Source organism: Lissotriton helveticus, chromosome 1_2 (genome assembly GCF_964261635.1).
Source record: "Lissotriton helveticus chromosome 1_2, aLisHel1.1, whole genome shotgun sequence".
NCBI classification, from domain to species: Eukaryota; Metazoa; Chordata; class Amphibia; order Caudata; family Salamandridae; genus Lissotriton; species Lissotriton helveticus.
Genome location: NC_136058.1, coordinates 339,823,804 through 339,846,449, shown reverse-complemented (window position 1 = coordinate 339,846,449; position 22,646 = coordinate 339,823,804). Strand labels below are relative to the sequence as shown.

General features: G+C 39.5%; 8 non-coding genes across 8 annotated transcripts; all 8 read right to left on the bottom strand.

Annotated features, from left to right (window-relative positions):
• Positions 1–394: 394 nt before the first annotated feature.
• TRNAD-GUC (transfer RNA aspartic acid (anticodon GUC)) lies at positions 395–466 on the bottom strand. Its single transcript has one exon. It is a non-coding gene; the product is annotated as a tRNA-Asp (tRNA).
• A 1,335-nt stretch (positions 467–1,801) lies between these two features.
• TRNAD-GUC (transfer RNA aspartic acid (anticodon GUC)) lies at positions 1,802–1,873 on the bottom strand. The gene has a single exon. It is a non-coding gene; the product is annotated as a tRNA-Asp (tRNA).
• A 2,050-nt stretch (positions 1,874–3,923) lies between these two features.
• Positions 3,924–3,995, bottom strand: TRNAD-GUC (transfer RNA aspartic acid (anticodon GUC)). The gene has a single exon. It is a non-coding gene; the product is annotated as a tRNA-Asp (tRNA).
• Positions 3,996–4,631: 636 nt separating this feature from the next.
• On the bottom strand, positions 4,632–4,703 carry TRNAD-GUC (transfer RNA aspartic acid (anticodon GUC)). Its single transcript has one exon. It is a non-coding gene; the product is annotated as a tRNA-Asp (tRNA).
• Positions 4,704–5,331: 628 nt separating this feature from the next.
• On the bottom strand, positions 5,332–5,403 carry TRNAD-GUC (transfer RNA aspartic acid (anticodon GUC)). Its single transcript has one exon. It is a non-coding gene; the product is annotated as a tRNA-Asp (tRNA).
• Positions 5,404–16,422: 11,019 nt separating this feature from the next.
• TRNAD-GUC (transfer RNA aspartic acid (anticodon GUC)) lies at positions 16,423–16,494 on the bottom strand. Its single transcript has one exon. It is a non-coding gene; the product is annotated as a tRNA-Asp (tRNA).
• A 638-nt stretch (positions 16,495–17,132) lies between these two features.
• Positions 17,133–17,204, bottom strand: TRNAD-GUC (transfer RNA aspartic acid (anticodon GUC)). The gene has a single exon. It is a non-coding gene; the product is annotated as a tRNA-Asp (tRNA).
• A 4,876-nt stretch (positions 17,205–22,080) lies between these two features.
• TRNAD-GUC (transfer RNA aspartic acid (anticodon GUC)) lies at positions 22,081–22,152 on the bottom strand. Its single transcript has one exon. It is a non-coding gene; the product is annotated as a tRNA-Asp (tRNA).
• Between the last annotated feature and the right edge of the window lie 494 nt (positions 22,153–22,646).

Below are 22,646 nucleotides of genomic sequence, written 5' to 3'. Positions count from 1 at the left end.
ATATATTTATATATATCTATATATATATATATAATCAGCTCACTTTACCATTTGCAGCTTATAACTATTAGCCACCAGGGGTCACTAGTAACCAAAAGCAGTCATTCTACTTGTAAATTGTGCCAATCGAGTAGAACAGCAGCCTAGGATTCACCACTGCTTCATCTCATTTTCCAAGAGAATGCAGATGTAAAGTGTTTTTGATGGTACGCCTGTGCATATTGAAATATTCAGAGCATATTCTGAATTTCAGTTAACACGTCAGTAAGCATTTTGGCCATCAGTGAATTCAACCTTTTTTTCTCAATCGGAATAGGCAAGGATAATGACAGATATATTTTACAATGTTAGAAAGTACATCATTTTATTTAATTGTGTGAATAAAATGAATCGCCTCCCCGTCGGGGAATTGAACCCCGGTCTCCCGCGTGACAGGCGGGGATACTGACCACTATACTAACGAGGACTTATTGGCATCAGTTAAACAGTGCTCACCTCCTTGGGGTTAAGGCATACCCTCGATCAATTCACAGTATTGTAATAGGCAGATTTGCTGCTTTTGGTTAGGACAAGTAATCTTTTTTCCTAAATATTACAATACAGAAATTCCTAGCCAAAAACAATCAGTTTTATCAAGAAATTATTTCATTGAAATAAATATCTATCTATCGATCTGTCTATCTGGCTATCTTTCTAACTATCAATATATATATTTATATATATCTATATATATAATCAGCTCACTTTATCATTTGCAGCTTATAACTATTAGCCACCAGGGGTCACTACTAACCAAAAGCAGTCATTCTACTTGTAAATTGTGCCAATCGAGTGGAACAGCAGCCTAGGATTCACCACTGCTTCATCTCATTTTCCAAGAGAATGCAGATGTAAAGTGTTTTTGATGGTACGCCTGTGCATATTGAAATATTCAGAGCATATTCTGAATTTCAGTTAACACATCAGTAAGCATTTTGTCCATCTGTGAATTCAACCTTTTTTCTCAATCGGAATAGGCAAGGATAATGACAGATATATTTTACAATGTTAGAAAGTGCATCATTTTATTTAATTGTGTGAATAAAAGGAATCGCCTCCCCGTCGGGGAATTGATCCCCGGTCTCCTGCGTGACAGGCGGGGATACTGACCACTATACTAACGAGGACTTATTGGCATCAGTTAAACAGTGCTCACCTCCTTGGGGTTAAGGCATACCCTCGATCAATTCACAGTATTGTAATAGGCAGATTTGCTGCTTTTGGTTAGGACAAGTAATCTTTTTTCCTAAATATTACAATACAGAAATTCCTAGCCAAAAACAATCAGTTTTATCAAGAAATTATTTAATTGAAATAAATATCTATCTATCGATCTGTCTATCTGGCTATCTTTCTAACTATCAATATATATATTTATATATATCTATATATATATATATAATCAGCTCACTTTACCATTTGCAGCTTATAACTATTAGCCACCAGGGGTCACTAGTAACCAAAAGCAGTCATTCTACTTGTAAATTGTGCCAATCGAGTAGAACAGCAGCCTAGGATTCACCACTGCTTCATCTCATTTTCCAAGAGAATGCAGATGTAAAGTGTTTTTGATGGTACGCCTGTGCATATTGAAATATTCAGAGCATATTCTGAATTTTAGTTAACACGTCAGTAAGCATTTTGGCCATCAGTGAATTCAACCTTTTTTTCTCAATCGGAATAGGCAAGGATAATGACTGATATATTTTACAATGTTAGAAAGTACATCATTTTATTTAATTGTGTGAATAAAATTAATCGCCTCCCCGTCGGGGAATTGAACCCCGGTCTCCCGCGTGACAGGCGGGGATACTGACCACTATACTAACGAGGACTTATTGGCATCAGTTAAACAGTGCTCACCTCCTTGGGGTTAAGGCATACCCTCGATCAATTCACAGTATTGTAATAGGCAGATTTGCTGCTTTTGGTTAGGACAAGTAATCTTTTTTCCTAAATATTACAATACAGAAATTCCTAGCCAAAAACAATCAGTTTTATCAAGAAATTATTTCATTGAAATAAATATCTATCTATCGATCTGTCTATCTGGCTATCTTTCTAACTATCAATATATATATTTATATATATCTATATATATAATCAGCTCACTTTATCATTTGCAGCTTATAACTATTAGCCACCAGGGGTCACTACTAACCAAAAGCAGTCATTCTACTTGTAAATTGTGCCAATCGAGTGGAACAGCAGCCTAGGATTCACCACTGCTTCATCTCATTTTCCAAGAGAATGCAGATGTAAAGTGTTTTTGATGGTACGCCTGTGCATATTGAAATATTCAGAGCATATTCTGAATTTCAGTTAACACATCAGTAAGCATTTTGTCCATCTGTGAATTCAACCTTTTTTCTCAATCGGAATAGGCAAGGATAATGACAGATATATTTTACAATGTTAGAAAGTGCATCATTTTATTTAATTGTGTGAATAAAAGGAATCGCCTCCCCGTCGGGGAATTGATCCCCGGTCTCCTGCGTGACAGGCGGGGATACTGACCACTATACTAACGAGGACTTATTGGCATCAGTTAAACAGTGCTCACCTCCTTGGGGTTAAGGCATACCCTCGATCAATTCACAGTATTGTAATAGGCAGATTTGCTGCTTTTGGTTAGGACAAGTAATCTTTTTTCCTAAATATTACAATACAGAAATTCCTAGCCAAAAACAATCAGTTTTATCAAGAAATTATTTCATTGAAATAAATATCTATCTATCGATCTGTCTATCTGGCTATCTTTCTAACTATCAATATATATATTTATATATATATATATATATATATATATATAATCAGCTCACTTTATCATTTGAAGCTTATAACTATTAGCCACCAGGGGTCACTACTAACCAAAAGCAGTCATTCTACTTGTAAATTGTGCCAATCGAGTGGAACAGCAGCCTAGGATTCACCACTGCTTCATCTCATTTTCCAAGAGAATGCAGATGTAAAGTGTTTTTGATGGTACGCCTGTGCATATTGAAATATTCAGAGCATATTCTGAATTTCAGTTAACACATCAGTAAGCATTTTGGCCATCAGTGAATTCAACCTTTTTTCTCAATCAGAATAGGCAAGGATAATGACAGATATATTTTACAATGTTAGAAAGTACATCATTTTATTTAATTGTGTGAATAAAATGAATCGCCTCCCCGTCGGGGAATTGAACCCCGGTCTCCCTCGTGACAGGCGGGGATACTGACCACTATACTAACGAGGACTTATTGGCATCAGTTAAACAGTGCTCACCTCCTTGGGGTTAAGGCATACCCTCGATCAATTCACAGTATTGTAATAGGCAGATTTGCTGCTTTTGGTTAGGACAAGTAATCTTTTTTCCTAAATATTACAATACAGAAATTCCTAGCCAAAATCAATCAGTTTTATCAAGAAATTATTTCATTGAAATAAATATCTATCTATCGATCTGTCTATCTGGCTATCTTTCTAACTATCAATATATATATTTATATATATATATATATATATATATATATATATATATATATAATCAGCTCACTTTACCATTTGCAGCTGATAACTATTAGCCACCAGGGGTCACTAGTAACCAAAAGCAGTCATTCTACTTGTAAATTGTGCCAATCGAGTGGAACAGCAGCCTAGGATTCACCACTGCTTCATCTCATTTTCCAAGAGAATGCAGATGTAAAGTGTTTTTGATGGTACGCCTGTGCATATTGAAATATTCAGAATTTCAGTTAACACGTCAGTAAGCATTTTGGCCATCAGTGAATTCAACCTTTTTTTCTCAATCGGAATAGGCAAGGATAATGACAGATATATTTTACAATGTTAGAAAGTACATCATTTTATTTAATTGTGTGAATAAAATGTATCGCCTCCCCGTCGGGGAATTGAACCCCGGTCTCCCGCGTGACAGGCGGGGATACTGACCACTATACTAACGAGGACTTATTGGCATCAGTTAAACAGTGCTCACCTCCTTGGGGTTAAGGCATACCCTCGATCAATTCACAGTATTGTAATAGGCAGATTTGCTGCTTTTGGTTAGGACAAGTAATCTTTTTTCCTAAATATTACAATACAGAAATTCCTAGCCAAAAACAATCAGTTTTATCAAGAAATTATTTCATTGAAATAAATATCTATCTATCGATCTGTCTATCTGGCTATCTTTCTAACTATCAATATATATATTTATATATATATATGTATATATATATATAATCAGCTCACTTTACCATTTGCAGCTTATAACTATTAGCCACCAGGGGTCACTACTAACCAAAAGCAGTCATTCTACTTGTAAATTGTGCCAATCGAGTGGAACAGCAGCCTAGGATTCACCACTGCTTCATCTCATTTTCCAAGAGAATGCAGATGTAAAGTGTTTTTGATGGTACGCCTGTGCATATTGAAATATTCAGAGCATATTCTGAATTTCAGTTAACACATCAGTAAGCATTTTGGCCATCAGTGAATTCAACCTTTTTTCTCAATCGGAATAGGCAAGGATAATGACAGATATATTTTACAATGTTAGAAAGTACATCATTTTATTTAATTGTGTGAATAAAAGGAATCGCCTCCCCGTCGGGGAATTGAACCCTGGTCTCCCGCGTGACAGGCGGGGATACTGACCACTATACTAACGAGGACTTATTGGCATCAGTTAAACAGTGCTCACCTCCTTGGGGTTAATGCATACCCTCGATCAATTCACAGTATTGTAATAGGCAGATTTGGTGCTTTTAGTTAGGACAAGTAATCGTTTTTCCTAAATATTACAATACAGAAATTCCTAGCCAAAAACAATCAGTTTTATCAAGAAATTATTTCATTGAAATAAATATCTATCTATCGATCTGTCTATCTGGCTATCTTTCTAACTATCAATATATATATTTATATATATCTATATATATAATCAGCTCACTTTACCATTTGCAGCTTATAACTATTAGCCACCAGGGGTCACTACTAACCAAAAGCAGTCATTCTACTTGTAAATTGTGCCAATCGAGTGGAACAGCAGCCTAGGATTCACCACTGCTTCATCTCATTTTCCAAGAGAATGCAGATGTAAAGTGTTTTTGATGGTACGCCTGTGCATATTGAAATATTCAGAGCATATTCTGAATTTCAGTTAACACATCAGTAAGCATTTTGTCCATCTGTGAATTCAACCTTTTGTCTCAATCGGAATAGGCAAGGATAATGACAGATATATTTTACAATGTTAGAAAGTGCATCATTTTTTTTAATTGTGTGAATAAAAGGAATCGCCTCCCCGTCGGGGAATTGATCCCCGGTCTCCTGCGTGACAGGCAGGAATACTGACCACTATACTAACGAGGACTTATTGGCATCAGTTAAACAGTGCTCACCTCCTTGGGGTTAAGGCATACCCTCGATCAATTCACAGTATTGTAATAGGCAGATTTGCTGCTTTTGGTTAGGACAAGTAATCTTTTTTCCTAAATATTACAATACAGAAATTCCTAGCCAAAAACAATCAGTTTTATCAAGAAATTATTTCATTGAAATAAATATCTATCTATCGATCTGTCTATCTGGCTATCTTTCTAACTATCAATATATATATTTATATATATATATATATATATATATATATATAATCAGCTCACTTTATCATTTGCAGCTTATAACTATTAGCCACCAGGGGTCACTACTAACCAAAAGCAGTCATTCTACTTGTAAATTGTGCCAATCGAGTGGAACAGCAGCCTAGGATTCACCACTGCTTCATCTCATTTTCCAAGAGAATGCAGATGTAAAGTGTTTTTGATGGTACGCCTGTGCATATTGAAATATTCAGAGCATATTCTGAATTTCAGTTAACACATCAGTAAGCATTTTGGCCATCAGTGAATTCAACCTTTTTTCTCAATCGGAATAGGCAAGGATAATGACAGATATATTTTACAATGTTAGAAAGTACATCATTTTATTTAATTGTGTGAATAAAATGAATCGCCTCCCCGTCGGGGAATTGAAGCCCGGTCTCCCGCGTGACAGGCGGGGATACTGACCACTATACTAACGAGGACTTATTGGCATCAGTTAAACAGTGCTCACCTCCTTGGGGTTAGGGCATACCCTCGATCAATTCACAGTATTGTAATAGGCAGATTTGCTGCTTTTGGTTAGGACAAGTAATCTTTTTTCCTAAATATTACAATACAGAAATTCCTAGCCAAAAACAATCAGTTTTATCAATAAATTATTTCATTGAAATAAATATCTATCTATCGATCTGTCTATCTGGCTATCTTTCTAACTATCAATATATATATTTATATATATCTATATATTACCTACTGGCGGTCGCCAGTAGGTATATATAGTTAGGATTTTTTCTCTATGGGTTTTTTGAAAATTCTATGTCTAATAACTTTGGCGTTTGTGGACGGAATCGGCTGAAATTTTCAGGAAAATGGCACATTTTGTTTCTGAGCAGCCCTTGAAAATTTGGGGGGGGTTCGTCCAGTGGGGGCCGAGAAAAAAGGGGGGTCCCAAAACGTGTTTTTAACATTGAGTTTTCCATAGGGCGGTTGGCCTCACTTTTAGCCCGAACGGCTGAATGGATTTGCACGAAACTTGGCAAAATTGTAGGGACTGGTAGCCCGATGTGCCTTTTGTAGGTCTCAATATATGTGCTCCAGTGGATTTTGAGAAATTAACGTTTAAAAAAAGATATATATCTGTAACAGCGGACCGGTTAGCGCTCTGGTTCGCGGACTTTTCGCGCAACGGAGCTTTGTGAAGCGAAGCTGATTGGTTCTCCGGCGTCTGTCAACATTCCAAACAGTCCGTAGCGGCCGCCATCTTGTCTCTCGGTAGGATCGAGAGACAAGAGGAGGTCAAAACAAAGGGGGAAATAACTATAAGGGGGCATAGTAGATCCTCGCTGACCCCCTAGGTTTGATGTGGAGGTTTTAAAAGGGCCCCGCGGGGCAAAAAAAAATAATAATAATAATAATCGAACGGCTGAATGGATTTGCACGAAACTTGGCAAAATTGTAGGGACTGGTAGCCCGATGTGCCTTTGCTAGGTCTCAATATATGTGCTTCAGTGGATTTTGAGAAATTAACGTTCAAAAAAAGATATATATCTGTAACAGCGCACCGCTTCGCGTACTTTTCGCGTTACGGAGCTTTGCGAAGCGAAGCTGATTGGCTCTCCGGTGTCTGTAAACATTCCAAACAGTACGTAGCGGCCGCCATCTTGTCTCTCGGTAGGATCGAGAGACAAGAGGAGGCCAAAGCGAAGGGGCAAATGACCATAAGGGGGCATAGTAGATCCTCGCTGACCCCCTAGGTTTGATGTGGAGGTTTTAAAAGGGCCCCGCGGGGCAAAAAAAAAAATAATAATAATAATCGAACGGCTGATGACCATAAGGGGGCATAGTAGATCCTCGCTGACCCCCTAGGTTTGATGTGGAGGTTTTAAAAGGGCCCCGCGGGGCAAAAAAAAATAATAATAATAATAATCGAACGGCTGAATGGATTTGCACGAAACTTGGTAAAATATTAGGGACTGGTAGCCCGATGTGCCTTTGCTATGTCTCAATATATGTGCTTCAGTGCATTTTGAGAAATTAACGTTCAAAAACAAGATATATATCTGTAACAGCGCTCCGCTTCGCGGAGATAAAATTATATGTGTATTACCTAGCTGTTGCTAACACCAGTTAGCGACGGCTAGTAGGAGATAGCGACCATCTTGGGTCCCACTTTGCATGTGAGTGATATTTATCACTAATGACATGCAAAGTGGGCATGCCAAGATGTTAGCGACTGGAAACAGTCGCTAACATCGCTATCTCCTATTATCAACTTTTGGAAATATTCGAGATAAGCGCGAATATCTCCAAAAAGTAACAGCTGCCCTGAGCAGTTCTTAGCCATGTTATCCAATGGGAGGTGGATAACATGGCTAAGAGCATTAGCTCGGTAATGCATGAATATCGCGGAGTTTTCAGCGACATTAATGCATTGCGCTCGTTTTTTATCGTATTTGCGATAAACCTTGATAATAGCAAGGTTTATCTGAGATAATTTCTGACGGTAAAAAAATCTTTGCAATGCATCGTTAGGGATAAATATCGCTTAACTTTGGTAATATGCCCCAACGTCTGTTAACGTTCGATTCGAAGGAAATCAGGAATTGTTGAAAAACATTGTGTGCGCCATCTTGTCTTTTTTCAAATGCCACACTTTTGTCGTGCACGGCAGCCATTTTAGATGCCTTGACCAGATCCACTCTGTGAACGCTGTCGATCCTTAGCATGGCTCCCCACCCTCGCAAGCATCTCCCCCAGGCAGTGGTCACCCCCGCTCTCTGTTTTATGCATGGGTAATAAACCTCCCCCCATCTGCGCTGTTCTTCCCTGAGAATCACACCCTGTGCCCGCCCAACACCTCCCTTTCGCCCTATTCACTACCGCACCCTCTGACACTCCTTTTCCTCTGTGTCCGATTGTCCAGGCCGGTCCTAGGCTATCAGCTAGCCCTGCAGATGTAGTTTATGGCCACAGCTGTAAAGAATCACCCGTCTTCAAAGGAGTTATAGTAGATCAAGGCCCACACTCGATGAGATCCGTCACAGCAGAAGCGTTGCTATTATCTGAAAACCATTCTGTATTGTGATTGGGGAGGGGACCGAGCGTGAAGCGGAAGATTCCAGGGATGACTCTTTGTACATCAAAGTTTTTACAATTATGTGTCACATTAAAAATATATAGCACTCCGACAAAGTAGTAAGATTATAAAACTTTAATAATTTATAAATATATACAAGAAAACAAAAATAGTAATAACATATAAACATTTTTAGAGAAAAACAACGAAGTAGCGGTCGGCTGTGCGAATAGTCCCAACGCAGCACAACGTCCAGATTTCCGGCGTGGGGCGTCGCGGGGGGTGGGTGATCAGTAGCAAACTGTTGTGCGAATAGTTCCAAGGCAGCAGAACGCGCCGAAATCTAGATGACACAAAAGTGATGTCTAGTAAGTTGCCACCCAGCAAATAACGGCGTGGGGCGTCGCGGGGGGTGGGTCGTCAGTAGCAAACTGTTGTGCGAATAGTTCCAAGGCAGCAGAACGATGGCACCAAGGTGATGTCCAGTAAGTTGCCGCACTGGTTTTGGTATCCTACAATGCTGCTCCGAATAACGGCGTGGAGCGCCCCGGGGGAGGCGGCGTGAACGGGCCTCTCCAGGTGGAGTCTCGTCTGTTGTAGTGGGGCGCCCCTTTACCGTTTCAGTTGCCATTCCGTCCGCTTTTGGTCCACTGTGTCAAAATCCGCCATTCAGCTGAGTTGCGCCCACTCTTGCGGTGCAGCGATAGGCGGCTGTCACAGGACTCTCAAAATGGCGGCAGGCTGTTTCCTTTTTGGGCCTGGTCCACTGAAATGGCCCTGGGACACCTTGGAAATCGGACGCTTGTCTGCTAGGTCTTGGACCCCATTCTCGAAAGCGTCCCCTCCGCCTTGAGAATTCATCAAAAGTTTTGGGGGCCCCGACTCCTGCAGGCTTCTGGTGGGGAGCGGCTGCCATGATTGCTCGCGGAATGACCACGACGGAGCTACGAGATGGTGGTGCTCTCATGGTGACGCCAGCTTCAGTCTGAAACATCCAGAAACAAGGTGGGGCTTTCATCGTTTGGGGGAAAAAAAAAGTTTTCATCCAATAAAAAGTGTTGTTTTTAGGTCATATGATCAAGCCTTCCATCATTAGGAAACCAAAAGTAAAATGAACCAATGAAAAGTTTTATAAACAAGTCACATGACCTGTTATGCGGCATAGGGTATAAAATGCGGAGAAAATACGTTGGCACGTGAGGCGGCGTCAGTAGCGGACCGATGTGCGAATAGGCCGAAGGCAATACAACGCGCCAAGATCCGGATGGCATCGAGGTGGTGTCATAGTTGAGAGTTCTGAGCAGCGGTTGTAACACTGTCTGAAGCTTATTTGCAGCTGCTGCAGCTTCACTACGCGCCAAGATCCGGATGGCACCGAGGTGGTGTGTAGGAAGTTGCCGCACTGGTGTGGCCATCCTACAATGCTGAAAGTCGGCGTGGGGCGCCCCGTTGGCCTGTGAGTTTGCGTCAGTAGCGGACCGATGTGCGAATAGGCCGAAGGCAGCACAACGCGCCAAGATCCGGATGGCACCGAGGTGGTGTCTAGTAAGTTGTCGCACTTCTGTGGCCATCCTACAATGTTGAAAGTCGGCGTGGGGCGCCCCGTTGGCCTGTGAGATGGTGTCAGTAGCGGACTGATGTGTGAATGGGGCCAAAGGCAGCGCAACAATATTTTCTACTATATTTCCGGTGTAGAAGAGACCACAAGGCGCTGAGATGCCAAGATCCGGATGGCACCGAGGTGGTGTCTTGCAAGTTGTGGTACTGGTGTGGCCATCCTACAATGCTGAAAGTCGGCGTGGGGCGCCCCGTTGGCCTGTGAGATGGCGTCAGTAGCGGACCGATGTGCGAATAGGCCGAAGGCAGCACAACAATATTTTCTGACTGACACCACAAGGCGCTGAGATGCCAAGATCCGGATGGCACCGAGGTGATGTCTAAGTTGCGGACTGATGTGCGAATGGGGCCAAAGGCAGCGTAACAATATTTTTTGTATGGAAGATACCACTAGGCGTTGAGATGCCAAGATTCGGATGGCACTGAGGTGATGTCTAGCAAGTTGGTGTGGTCATCCTACAATGCTGAAACTCGGCGTGGGTCACCCCATTAGCCTGTGAGATGGCGTCAGTAGCGGACCGATGTGCGAATAGGCCGAAGGCAGCACAACGCGCCAAGATCCGGATGTCACCGTGGTGGTTTCATAGTTGAGAGGCACTTCATCTGCAGTGGGGCGCCGAGATCCGGATGGCACCGAGGTGATGTCTAGCAAGTTGCTGTACTGGTGTGGTCATCCTACAATGCTGAAACTCGGCGTGGGTCGCCCCATTAGCCTGTGAGATGGCGTCAGTAGCGGACCGATGTGCGAATAGGCCGAAGGCAGCACAACGCGCCAAGATCCGGATGTCACTGTGGTGGTTTCATAGTTGAGAGGCACTTCATCTGCAGTGGGGCGCCGAGATCCGGATGGCACCGAGGTGATGTCTAGCAAGTTGCTGTACTGGTGTGGTCATCCTACAATGCTGAAACTCGGCGTGGGTCGCCCCATTAGCCTGTGAGATGGCGTCAGTAGCGGACCGATGTGCGAATAGGCCGAAGGCAGCACAACGCGCCAAGATCCGGATGTCACCGTGGTGGTTTCATAGTTGAGAGGCACTTCATCTGCAGTGGGGCGCCGAGATCCGGATGGCACCGAGGTGATGTCTAGCAAGTTGCTGTACTTGTGTGGTCATCCTACAATGCTGAAACTCGGCGTGGGTCGCCCCATTAGCCTGTGAGACAGCAGTTCTTTGGATTTGGGCCTGGCTCGTCTGCTGTAGTGGGGCGCCCCTTTACCGTTTCAGTTGCCATTCAGCTGAGTTTCGGCTGCTCTTGATGCTACAGCGACAGGCGGCTGCAACAGGACTCTCAAAATGGCGGCCTGTTCTTTGGATTTGGGCCTGGTCCACTAAAATGGCCCTGGGACACCTTAGAACTCGGACGCTCGATTTTTTTTTCCTTTCCTGTACATGCAAAAAAAGGTAAATGCCCGGTACGTTACACGCTTCATCTGCCACGATGAACTCTCTAGAGGAACCGAAAAAAAATATAGTTGTGGTAACTATACCATGCATCGTCATATGGAGAGGTGGCAACAATTAATTATAGTGCTGCATAAAAGAGAGATTTGGAGGAGAACCCCTGACCTGCTAGTACATTCATCAAAGAAGTGGCACTGAGAGCTTCAGAGGCAAGGGAAACGGTCCCAAATATTTAGAAGAAATTTGGAAAGATTAAAATGACATGTTTAGATTGTGGCAAATTTATTTCATGTGGACATCTGAGTGTTACTCTAATAAATACAGCATATGAACATCATCATAGTCGATGGTTGGTAGAGACATTTTGACTATATCCTGGACCTGCCCGTCCTCGCCCAAAATGGCGCCAGAATAAATGGGACTCGTAACTCCTTGTTGTGTACTGGTTGCAGAACCTTGAAATCACGAGATACGTATGCAGTTTTGAAGCACATGGCGGGCGGGGACGAGAATTGATTGAATATTTCGACATCCCTATTGATATTAAGTTCTGATGTGTTATTGATTACTGTACTGTTGAAAGTTCGAATTAACGTCACCCATGGTACTTGCCCGCAAATGTATATCTAGATAATTTTATTGTAACTGGCCCTGTCGTATTTTAATTATAAAATGTACGTCCACCGATTCCGTAACTGTTAGACACCTTAGTTCTTGCAACCTAATGGCCCGCCCGTTACGTTCCTCTACAGTGTAAATGTCTATTTATCATATACGATTACAGTTTGCTCCGTGGCCGGCCCACGTGGTTATAGGCTCGTATTTGTATAATGAAATTTTCACAATAAAGGTTTTTAAAAGAAAACATGGTAGTAGTATATACATTGGTAAAGTTTTTAATAATAGTCACTGTTTTAGAATCATTAAAAGGCAAGTGAAATAAAGCAGACCAATTACATGAAGGGTAAAAGGTATAATACGAAGGAACGCAGTAAAGATAAATGGTCAAGGGCTGTTGTGTTTTCTATTCCTGCAACATAAAGTGATCGATAAGAATCTCATATTCAGGCGTATCGGCGACTAAGACAGCAGGTCGACCCTCTTTTGCTCAACGGCTCCGTCATGGGACGAAGAAACGCTCTTTTTCTCGAAAAAAGAATATATTTTACTTGCAGGACAGTTGTAAAATTTCCGGGAAAGTACATTAGCCTGGAACATTATAACATATATTTAAGAAAAAATAATGTTCGGAAGTAATGAAAAGCGTAATTTTTAGGTCATATGATCAAGCCTTTCATCATTACAATAAGAAAAGTAAAATGAACCAATGAAAAGTTTTATTAACAAGTCACATGACTTGTTATGCTTACGTTACGCGCTGCGCGCCCCGGATGACTTCCGGATGCGCTAACGCGGCGCGTCATATGACGCATTACGCGACAACGCAGGTACAGAATATAGTCAAAATGTCTCCACCAACCAGCGGTCGGAACACAACCCCTTTCAGCAGGCTAAATAGTTCTGTTAAATGACAACAGAAGGGACAGGCAACAAGAACCATCAGTCAAAGAGGGGAGGGCTAGTTCTTCTCTACCGGGTTACATTGGGGCGCTACCGGAACTGATCGAATTGGTAGTCTACAGTGTTTCTGGATGTTTCAGACTGAAGCTGGGGTTAGCATGAGAGCAGCACCATTTCGTAGCTCCGTCGTGGTCATTCCGCAACCAATCATGGCAGCCGTTCTTTATCGTTATTTTGGGCGGGGTGGGTGGCGGAGCAGAGCTGTTTTGCAGCCATCATTGTGTGGAGTTCAGTTCATCTCACTAGTTTTGTATTTGTCATGAGGGGTTGTTCCTAATGTTTCTATTTTAGCGAGGTCAAAAAGAGATCCCATTAGTGGCCTACTGATTTTGCTCGATTCCTTTTCTTTTTTTTTACACGATTTTTCGTTATCTGCAAAGACTAAACAGAGTATTGCGACTCTGTGTTTGTTTGTAAATAGAGAATGAACCAAAGAGAACTAATTCTAAAACAGTAAATACTTGGATAACAATGAATCAAATGGAGAGAGAAGCAGGCACGACGGATTACAATGGGGGCAAAGACCTGCGTTAACTACCTTTCACTATCTGCAAAGAGAGAGTACTCCTAATAGAAATGAGGGGGGGGGGGCACCATTCAAAGCAGATCAGTGTGCATAAACACGAAAATGTTTTCACTTACCACGTACTTGACATTCGACAGCTTATGATATTTGCTATTAAAAAACCATTGAAATTCACTGAAAAAACCATAGGTTATAGACCATATATAGTTAGGAATTAGCATTTACAAAACCTTGAAAATTCACTGAAAAAACCATAGGTTATAGACCATATATAGTTAGGAATTAGCATTTAAAAAACCTTATTTTACTCACACAAAACCATTGAAATTCCATATATAGTTAGTTGCACTAACTATATATCGCGCACCTGCAATCCACTGCTGATGATGTCACATATTACATCATTCATGACATGGTCAGTGACATCACTGATGACATCACTGATGACATCTCAAATGACATCACTGATGACATCACTGATGACAACATCCAGTGACTGTATGTTTCTGTAAAGTTAAAATGTGTCTTACATATTGAAGAATGAGTGGAAGTATAAGTGTCTGGACAAAGGATTTAGTAGGTGCATGACTGAATGCATGAGTGAGTGATTAAATGTGTCTCACTGAGTGCATGGGTTAGTGACTAAAGTGTCTTAATTTGTGCATCATTATGTCTGTTGTTCTGTAAACTGCTGCATGTTTTGATCAGTAGCTATATGATTAACTATATGGGTTACTGATTGATTGTCCAAGTATTTGTATGGGAGACTGAGTGTGTGTGTGGCTGGCTGGGAGGTGTGTGACTCTGTGCAGATCAATGTGTACTTGTATCAATGATTGTATAACAAGGTAAGTATGTGTTAGTATATGTTTGAAAATGTAAGGTGCTCTATGTTTAACTGTATAGACAAGAAAATGGAAGTGTCATTGATTCTTTACAGGACTGACTAGGTGTGTGAGTAACTCCATGGATGAGTGGCAGACTGTGAGTGTCTGTATAGGTGTATGAGTGCATATGATAGTGTTGTAAAGATGAGTGATTGTATGTATGAATGATAGTATGGGTGAATGAGTGAAGGTGTGTGTAGACGTAGGAATCAGTGAGTGCGTATGTAGTAACTAGTATTGGTGTGTCAATGGTTTCAAAAATTATATTCTGTATTTAACACTGGGTGAAACAGAGGTTATATTAAAATGTGAGGAGATGCATTGTATTGTCACATGAATGATATCATCAGTGATGTGGTCATTGATGTCAAATGAGATGTCATCAGTGATGTCATCAGTGATGTCATTTGAGATGTCATCAGTGATGTCATCAGTGATGTCACTGACCATGTCATGAATGATGTAATATGTGACATCATCAGCAGTGGATTGCAGGTGCGCGATATATAGTTAGTGCAACTAACTATATATGGAATTTCAATGGTTTTGTGTGAGTAAAATAAGGTTTTTTAAATGCTAATTCCTAACTATATATGGTCTATAACCTATGGTTTTTTCAGTGAATATATATATAATCAGCTCACTTTATCATTTGCAGCTTATAACTATTAGCCACCAGGGGTCACTACTAACCAAAAGCAGTCATTCTACTTGTAAATTGTGCCAATCGAGTGGAACAGCAGCCTAGGATTCACCACTGCTTCATCTCATTTTCCAAGAGAATGCAGATGTAAAGTGTTTTTGATGGTACGCCTGTGCATATTGAAATATTCAGAGCATATTCTGAATTTCAGTTAACACATCAGTAAGCATTTTGTCCATCTGTGAATTCAACCTTTTTTCTCAATCGGAATAGGCAAGGATAATGACAGATATATTTTACAATGTTAGAAAGTGCATCATTTTATTTAATTGTGTGAATAAAAGGAATCGCCTCCCCGTCGGGGAATTGATCCCCGGTCTCCTGCGTGACAGGCGGGGATACTGACCACTATACTAACGAGGACTTATTGGCATCAGTTAAACAGTGCTCACCTCCTTGGGGTTAAGGCATACCCTCGATCAATTCACAGTATTGTAATAGGCAGATTTGCTGCTTTTGGTTAGGACAAGTAATCTTTTTTCCTAAATATTACAATACAGAAATTCCTAGCCAAAAACAATCAGTTTTATCAAGAAATTATTTCATTGAAATAAATATCTATCTATCGATCTGTCTATCTGGCTATCTTTCTAACTATCAATATATATATTTATATATATCTATATATATATATATATAATCAGCTCACTTTACCATTTGCAGCTTATAACTATTAGCCACCAGGGGTCACTACTAACCAAAAGCAGACATTCTACTTGTAAATTGTGCCAATCGAGTGGAACAGCAGCCTAGGATTCACCACTGCTTCATCTCATTTTCCAAGAGAATGCAGATGTAAAGTGTTTTTGATGGTACGCCTGTGCATATTGAAATATTCAGAGCATATTCTGAATTTCAGTTAACACATCAGTAAGCATTTTGTCCATCGGTGAATTCAACCTTTTTTCTCAATCGGAATAGGCAAGGATAATGACAGATATATTTTACAATGTTAGAAAGTACATCATTTTATTTAATTGTGTGAATAAAATGAATCGCCTCCCCGTCGGGGAATTGAACCCCGGTCTCCCGCGTGACAGGCGGGGATACTGACCACTATACTAACGAGGACTTATTGGCATCAGTTAAACAGTGCTCACCTCCTTGGGGTTAAGGCAAACCCTCGATCAATTCACAGTATTGTAATAGGCAGATTTGCTGCTTTTGGTTAGGACAAGTAATCTTTTTTCCTAAATATTACAATACAGAAATTCCTAGCCAAAAACAATCAGTTTTATCAAGAAATTATTTCATTGAAATAAATATCTATCTATCGATCTGTCTATCTGGCTATCTTTCTAACTATCAATATATATATTTATATATATATATATGTATATATATATATAATCAGCTCACTTTACCATTTGCATCTTATAACTATTAGCCACCAGGGGTCACTACTAACCAAAAGCAGTCATTCTACTTGTAAATTGTGCCAATCGAGTGGAACAGCAGCCTAGGATTCACCACTGCTTCATCTCATTTTCCAAGAGAATGCAGATGTAAAGTGTTTTTGATGGTACGCCTGTGCATATTGAAATATTCAGAGCATATTCTGAATTTCAGTTAACACATCAGTAAGCATTTTGGCCATCAGTGAATTCAACCTTTTTTCTCAATCGGAATAGGCAAGGATAATGACAGATATATTTTACAATGTTAGAAAGTACATCATTTTATTTAATTGTGTGAATTAAAGGAATCGCCTCCCCGTCGGGGAATTGAACCCCGGTCTCCCGCGTGACAGGCGGGGATACTGACCACTATACTAACGAGGACTTATTGGCATCAGTTAAACAGTGCTCACCTCCTTGGGGTTAATGCATACCCTCGATCAATTCACAGTATTGTAATAGGCAGATTTGCTGCTTTTAGTTAGGACAAGTAATCGTTTTTCCTAAATATTACAATACAGAAATTCCTAGCCAAAAACAATCAGTTTTATCAAGAAATTATTTCATTGAAATAAATATCTATCTATCGATCTGTCTATCTGGCTACCTTTCTAACTATCAATATATATATTTATATATATCTATATATATATATATAATCAGCTCACTTTATCATTTGCAGCTTATAACTATTAGCCACCAGGGGTCACTACTAACCAAAAGCAGTCATTCTACTTGTAAATTGTGCCAATCGAGTGGAACAGCAGCCTAGGATTCACCACTGCTTCATCTCATTTTCCAAGAGAATGCAGATGTAAAGTGTTTTTGATGGTACGCCTGTTCATATTGAAATATTCAGAGCATATTCTGAATTTCAGTTAACACATCAGTAAGCATTTTGTCCATCTGTGAATTCAACCTTTTTTCTCAATCGGAATAGGCAAGGATAATGACAGATATATTTTACAATGTTAGAAAGTGCATCATTTTATTTAATTGTGTGAATAAAAGGAATCGCCTCCCCGTCGGGGAATTGATCCCCGGTCTCCTGCGTGACAGGCGGGGATACTAACCACTATACTAACGAGGACTTACTGGCATCAGTTAAACAGTGCCCACCTCCTTGGGGTTAAGGCATACCCTCGATCAATTCACAGTATTGTAATAGGCAGATTTGCTGCTTTTGGTTAGGACAAGTAATCTTTTTTCCTAAATATTACAATACAGAAATTCCTAGCCAAAAACAATCAGTTTTATCAAGAAATGATTTCATTGAAATAAATATCTATCTATCGATCTGTCTATCTGGCTATCTTTCTAACTATCAATATATATATTTATATATATCTATATATATATATATATAATCAGCTCACTTTACCATTTGCAGCTTATAACTATTAGCCACCAGGGGTCACTATTAACCAAAAGCAGTCATTCTACTTGTAAATTGTGCCAATCGAGTGGAACAGCAGCCTAGGATTCACCACTGCTTCATCTAATTTTCCAAGAGAATGCAGATGTAAAGTGTTTTTGATGGTACGCCTGTGCATATTGAAATATTCAGAGCATATTCTGAATTTCAGTTAACACATCAGTAAGCATTTTGTCCATCAGTGAATTCAACCTTTTTTCTCAATCGGAATAGGCAAGGATAATGACAGATATATTTTACAATGTTAGAAAGTGCATCATTTTATTTAATTGTGTGAATAAAAGGAAACGCCTCCCCGTCGGGGAATTGAACCCCAGTCTCCCGCGTGACAGGGGGGGATACTGACCACTATACTAACGAGGACTTATTGGCATCAGTTAAACAGTGCTCACCTCCTTGGGGTTAAGGCATACCCTCGATCAATTCACAGTATTGTAATAGGCAGATTTGCTGCTTTTGGTTAGGACAAGTAATCTTTTTTCCTAAATATTACAATACAGAAATTCCTAGCCAAAAACAATCAGTTTTATCAAGAAATGATTTCATTGAAATAAATATCTATCTATCGATCTGTCTATCTGGCTATCTTTCTAACTATCAATATATATATTTATATATATCTATATATATATATATATATAATCAGCTCACTTTACCATTTGCAGCTTATAACTATTAGCCACCAGGGGTCACTACTAACCAAAAGCAGACATTCTACTTGTAAATTGTGACAATCGAGTGGAACAGCAGCCTAGGATTCACCACTGCTTCATCTCATTTTCCAAGAGAATGCAGATGTAAAGTGTTTTTGATGGTACGCCTGTGCATATTGAAATATTCAGAGCATATTCTGAATTTCAGTTAACACATCAGTAAGCATTTTGTCCATCGGTGAATTCAACCTTTTTTCTCAATCGGAATAGGCAAGGATGATGACAGATATATTTTACAATGTTAGAAAGTACATCATTTTATTTAATTGTGTGAATAAAATGAATCGCCTCCCCGTCCGGGAATTGAACCCCGGTCTCCCGCGTGACAGGCGGGATAATGACCACTATACTAACGAGGACTTATTGGCATCAGTTAAACAGTGCTCACCTCCTTGGGGTTAAGGCATACCCTCGATCAATTCACAGTATTGTAATAGGCAGATTTGCTGCTTTTGGTTAGGACAAGTAATCTTTTTTCCTAAATATTACAATACAGAAATTCCTAGCCAAAAACAATCAGTTTTATCAAGAAATTATTTCATTGAAATAAATATCTATCTATCGATCTGTCTATCTGGCTATCTTTCTAACTATCAATATATATATTTATATATATCTATATATATATATATATAATCAGCTCACTTTACCATTTGCAGCTTATAACTATTAGCCACCAGGGGTCACTACTAACCAAAAGCAGACATTCTACTTGTAAATTGTGACAATCGAGTGGAACAGCAGCCTAGGATTCACCACTGCTTCATCTCATTTTCCAAGAGAATGCAGATGTAAAGTGTTTTTGATGGTACGCCTGTGCATATTTAAATATTCAGAGCATATTCTGAATTTCAGTTAACACATCAGTAAGCATTATGGCCATCAGTGAATTCAACCTTTTTTCTCAATCGGAATAGGCAAGGATAATGACAGATATATTTTACAATGTTAGAAAGTACATAATTTTATTTAATTGTGTGAATAAAATGAATCGCCTCCCCGTCAGGGAATTGAACACCGGTCTCCCGCGTGACAGGCGGGGATACTGACCACTATACTAACGAGGACTTATTGGCATCAGTTAAACAGTGCTCACCTCCTTGGGGTTAAGGCATACCCTCGATCAATTCACAGTATTGTAATAGGCAGATTTGCTGTTTTTGGTTAGGACAAGTAATCTTTTTTCCTAAATATTACAATACAGAAATTCCTAGCCAAAAACAATCAGTTTTATCAAGAAATTATTTCATTGAAATAAATATCTATCTATCGATCTGTCTATCTGGCTATCTTTCTAACTATCAATATATATATTTATATATATATATATATATATATATAATCAGCTCACTTTACCATTTGCAGCTTATAACTATTAGACACCAGGGGTCACTACTAACCAAAAGCAGTCATTCTACTTGTAAATTGTGCCAATCGAGTGGAACAGCAGCCTAGGATTCACCACTGCTTCATCTCATTTTCCAAGAGAATGCAGATGTAAAGTGTTTTTGATGGTACGCCTGTGCATATTGAAATATTCAGAGCATATTCTGAATTTCAGTTAACACATCAGTAAGCATTTTGTCCATCGGTGAATTCAACCTTTTTTCTCAATCGGAATAGGCAAGGATGATGACAGATATATTTTACAATGTTAGAAAGTACATCATTTTATTTAATTGTGTGAATAAAATGAATCGCCTCCCCGTCCGGTAATTGAACCCCGGTCTCCCGCGTGACAGGCGGGATAATGACCACTATACTAACGAGGACTTATTGGCATCAGTTAAACAGTGCTCACCTCCTTGGGGTTAAGGCATACCCTCGATCAATTCACAGTATTGTAATAGGCAGATTTGCTGCTTTTGGTTAGGACAAGTAATCTTTTTTCCTAAATATTACAATACAGAAATTCCTAGCCAAAAACAATCAGTTTTATCAAGAAATTATTTCATTGAAATAAATATCTATCTATCGATCTGTCTATCTGGCTATCTTTCTAACTATCAATATATATATTTATATATATCTATATATATATATATAATCAGCTCACTTTACCATTTGCAGCTTATAACTATTAGCCACCAGGGGTCACTACTAACCAAAAGCAGACATTCTACTTGTAAATTGTGACAATCGAGTGGAACAGCAGCCTAGGATTCACCACTGCTTCATCTCATTTTCCAAGAGAATGCAGATGTAAAGTGTTTTTGATGGTACGCCTGTGCATATTTAAATATTCAGAGCATATTCTGAATTTCAGTTAACACATCAGTAAGCATTATGGCCATCAGTGAATTCAACCTTTTTTCTCAATCAGAATAGGCAAGGATAATGACAGATATATTTTACAATGTTAGAAAGTACATAATTTTATTTAATTGTGTGAATAAAATGAATCGCCTCCCCGTCAGGGAATTGAACACCGGTCTCCCGCGTGACAGGCGGGGATACTGACCACTATACTAACGAGGACTTATTGGCATCAGTTAAACAGTGCTCACCTCCTTGGGGTTAAGGCATACCCTCGATCAATTCACAGTATTGTAATAGGCAGATTTGCTGTTTTTGGTTAGGACAAGTAATCTGTTTTCCTAAATATTACAATACAGAAATTCCTAGCCAAAAACAATCAGTTTTATCAAGAAATTATTTCATTGAAATAAATATCTATCTATCGATCTGTCTATCTGGCTATCTTTCTAACTATCAATATATATATTTATATATATATATATATATATATATAATCAGCTCACTTTACCATTTGCAGCTTATAACTATTAGACACCAGGGGTCACTACTAACCAAAAGCAGTCATTCTACTTGTAAATTGTGCCAATCGAGTGGAACAGCAGCCTAGGATTCACCACTGCTTCATCTCATTTTCCAAGAGAATGCAGATGTAAAGTGTTTTTGATGGTACGCCTGTGCATATTGAAATATTCAGAGCATATTCTGAATTTCAGTTAACACATCAGTAAGCATTTTGTCCATCGGTGAATTCAACCTTTTTTCTCAATCGGAATAGGCAAGGATGATGACAGATATATTTTACAATGTTAGAAAGTACATCATTTTATTTAATTGTGTGAATAAAATGAATCGCCTCCCCGTCGGGGAATTGAACCCCGGTCTCCCGCGTGACAGGCGGGGATACTGACCACTATACTAACGAGGACTTATTGGCATCAGTTAAACAGTGCTCACCTCCTTGGGGTTAAGGCATACCCTCGATCAATTCACAGTATTGTAATAGGCAGATTTGCTGCTTTTGGTTAGGACAAGTAATCTTTTTTCCTAAATATTACAATACAGAAATTCCTAGCCAAAAACAATCAGTTTTATCAAGAAATTATTTCATTGAAATAAATATCTATCTATCGATCTGTCTATCTGGCTATCTTTCTAACTATCAATATATATATTTATATATATATATATGTATATATATATATAATCAGCTCACTTTACCATTTGCAGCTTATAACTATTAGCCACCAGGGGTCACTACTAACCAAAAGCAGTCATTCTACTTGTAAATTGTGCCAATCGAGTGGAACAGCAGCCTAGGATTCACCACTGCTTCATCTCATTTTCCAAGAGAATGCAGATGTAAAGTGTTTTTGATGGTACGCCTGTGCATATTGAAATATTCAGAGCATATTCTGAATT